Raw genomic sequence first — 3,857 nt, 5'->3', positions numbered from 1 at the left:
GTTTCTTCAATTATTGTAACTATATTGTCAAATTTGTCATTTAATGATACTAGAATTTTCTTCACAATTTTTTCATCCGAAATTTCTTCTCCATATGATTTCATTTGATTAACAATCTCAATAATTCTTGAAAAATAATCTTTAACCAAGTCATTATCTTTCATCCTTAAATTTTCAAAATCTCTTCTTAAAGATTGAAGTTTAATACTTCTCACCTTGCTATCTCCCTGGAACTCTTGTTGTAGAATCTCCCATGCCTCCTTTGCTGTATTAGCCCTCATAATTCTTGGAAAAATGGTATCTTTCACCGCATTTTGTATGAGATATAATGCCTTTGCATCCTTCATCCTTTCCTCCTCAAGTCTCTTCCTTTGAGCATCACTTAGGCTGCTTTCATCTTCAGGTTCATTATAACCTTTGTCGGCATAGCTCCATAGTCCATATGACCTTAGCATCGTCTTCATTTTAATTTTCCAAAAATCATAGCTTTCTCCCCCAAAAGTTGGAATGGGAAAACTCACATTGTTATTGGCCATTATATATTATGTTGTGTTTGGAATAATATGTGTATGATATTATAGGAAGGCTATGGGTATTGTGGCTCTTGATACCAAATGTTGGAAATAGAAGTGGAAGTAGTACGTGATGGGTTGCAAGGATGAAATTATTATTGCATGAAGTGAATTACATTGCATGGCTACTCCTACTCTTATTTATAGTAGGTGTAAGTCGGTTCTTTCCACCGACATATTACTATACCTTTACTCTAGATCTTTCTAGGTGACTTAACATTATCTAGGACTTCCCTCTAGGCTAGATTTTTTCTTAGATTTTTCCTAGATATTTTCTTAAGCCTATTCTAGAATATTGTAAAATAGCTTTAACTAGAAATTACAAGATTTTTCTAGATTAGTTATTAGCTTATTTTTAACAGAAAAATTACAGGTTAAATGTTACTGGACATTTGGATGCTGCAACGGTGGAACAAATGATGAAACCTTGGTACGTTATGTTTCAGTAATAATTTTATCAACACATTTGATTATTTGAATGATAACAAATTAAAAATATAATTTATGCAATGTAACTATATATATTGATTTATCTCATATCTCTAACAATATTAATTCGTATTTAATATGGTTGCTCTCCTTTGTTATAGATGTGGTTCTCCTGACATTATCAATGGTATAAACATGATGCGAAAGGACAAAACAAGTTCTAGCTACAAAAGCCGAAAGACATTGTATGGAACATCCTTGTACACATATAAGGGACTAATGTGGCCATCTTCAGAGTACCAACTAAATCCAGTCAAAGACCCTAGTCAACGGAGCCGAAAACATGAAATCCATAGTGGCTGATGCATTGAACAAATGGGCACAGTATAGTCCCTTCACATTCTAGGAAGTGGCCGAGGGAAGCCAGTCCCATCTAGTTTTTGGGTTTGCGAAAGGTGACCACGGCGATGGTATTCCCTTTGATGGCCTTGGAGGAGTACTAGGTCATTCTTTTTTTCCAACTGATGGACGGTCACATTATGATGCAACGGAGAATTGGAGTGATGACCCTGGATTATATGAAACGGATCTTAACTCGGCTGTGCTGCACGAAATCGGTCACCTCCTCGGCCTCGGCCATAGTCAAGATAAGAATGCAGTGATGTTTGCTACCATTGATCATGGGGTGAAAAAAAGAGAGCTCCAACAAGATGATGTTGAAGGTATTCAAACCTTATATGGGACGACATAATAACACTGCTAAACTTTGGTGTTATATAAGTTGGAGTGAAAAAATTGCATGGCATAACTTAGTACTCCATCCCTTACTTTTTCATATTTTTTTTTTCGAGAACGTTACTTTTTTATTTAATATGGAGTACATGGTTTGATTTGCTTGTGTTTGTTACATTTTCAATATTTTCCATTTGTATCAAATAATTTGGATATATAGAAATATATTCTCAAAACATTCCAAAAGACAATCAATGCTTAAATTCTTTTTGTGTAAGACAATTAATGCTAATTTCTAATTGTGTTGAAGACGCATTGGACCATGCCATTAGTTGTTTGGTTTGGTCCAGCCGATTGACTCAGACTTTTTTCTTGACTTTTCAACTTAGGCCCAGTTTGGTTTCTCGTTTGGAACATTTTCAATGGAAAATTAGTTTTCATGAAAAACATATTTTCAAGGAAATACACAATTGCAAATTAGTTTTCCTTTGTTTGGTTGCATACAAGAAAAGTCTAAGAAAAATAAAAAATAAGAGTGGAAATGTAAGGATGAATGAGACTATGAGAGGAAAGTAAAAAAAAAAAAGAAGGTAAGGAGGAGAGAGGAAAATGTGTCTTCCCTTGTTTTGGGAAGGAAAATGTTTTCCATCATTAAGAATGGAATTTTCCACCCTTGAAAAAATGTTTTCCACTCCTTAACAAACCAAACAAAGAAAAATGGGAAAAAAAATGAAAAATTCATTTTTCATGAAAACCTTTTACATTAAACCAAACAGGGCCTTAGTATAAGTACTAAACATGAACACATTTATTTAAGGGAAACATTTGTTGAAGTATAAAATTGTCAAATAACATATGTAAGTGTCTCGCATTAAGAAAAGAAGAGAGAATTAAACCTTTTATAAGAATAAGGGCTATTCCTCCTATTGACATACGAAGTATAATTTTGGTGTAAAAACTCCCTTGGTCTTGTGAAGTAGATTTTCTCTTTTAGTTGCAAGGTGCGATCTAAATTCGTACTCCTTCCCTATTTAAATAAATAAAACATTTTTTTCAGCTTTCTTAAAATTCTATAAAATTCAAAACATTCATTTATTAAAACACTAAGTGAATATTTAACAACATCAATAAAATAAAAAAATTAAAAAAAGAAAAAAAAGTAAAAATATTTTAAAAAAAAAAATAAGGGAGCCCTACATTTTTATTATTATTACTAGATGAAGCCCGTGCGATGCACGGTTTGTTTGAATTTTTTAAGATAATTTTTTTTATATATATTTATGTGCTAAAATTTGTTATATATATATATATTGATAAAATTCCTGATATCAAAAGATAATATTTTATATTTAATTAATTTAAACCGGAAAATCTCATTCGTCAATTTTGCTTACATGACATTTGAATTATTTAATTCTAAAAGAAAATAATAATCTCTTATTTGATTGGCTACAATTGGAATTTATAATCCTACATGGCGCGCTAAGAAAATTAAATCATATGTGGCTCTCTAAAAACTCGGGAAAAAACTCCCTATATATATATATATATATATATATATATATATATATATATATATTAGATTATTACGAGTATTTTTTATTTTTATTGTTTTTTTATTTGAAGCCGGGAGCCAATAACGGTGGGATCCTCCAGCAGTTTACTTGCAAGTTCTTTGCTTCTTTCTTTATTTTACTGGCCCACTGCATCTTATTGAATAGTCCCTCTTTTGAAATGGACTAATTGTTGGCCCATTTTGAACACAAAAATAATTTTCATTTTATCGATGTATTTTTTTCTTTTTTGGAAGACAGACGAGCAATCATTTTGTTTTATCGATTTTGTGGTTGCTATTTAAATTATTGTTCATGAAATGCCATATATAATTTTCAAAAAGAATTGGACTTTTTTTAAAAAAAAAATTATTTTAGAGGAAAACACCGAACTATGAATTGGACAATTGCATTGTTATGATCAATCTCATATCAACAAGTTAAATCAAATACAGTTTGTTTGGGTTATGTTAAGGGATGGAAAAAAAGGGAAGGTGGTGTAGGGAAATGATGAGTTTTCATTCAAAATCTTTCTATTTGATAGAGTATAAAATATATTTTTTTGGCCTTA

General features: G+C 31.1%; 1 pseudogene; it reads left to right on the top strand.

Moving 5' to 3' along the window:
* The first annotated feature begins 614 nt into the window (after positions 1-614).
* On the top strand, positions 615-2,023 carry LOC110713772 (annotated as a pseudogene).
* Positions 2,024-3,857: the final 1,834 nt, after the last annotated feature.

The sequence above is a fragment of the Chenopodium quinoa genome, unplaced genomic scaffold (assembly GCF_001683475.1).
Source record: "Chenopodium quinoa cultivar QQ74 unplaced genomic scaffold, ASM168347v1, whole genome shotgun sequence".
NCBI lineage: Eukaryota > Viridiplantae > Streptophyta > Magnoliopsida > Caryophyllales > Amaranthaceae > Chenopodium > Chenopodium quinoa.
Note: the sequence above shows the minus strand (reverse complement) of the source record. Positions and strands in the feature narration are given on the sequence as shown.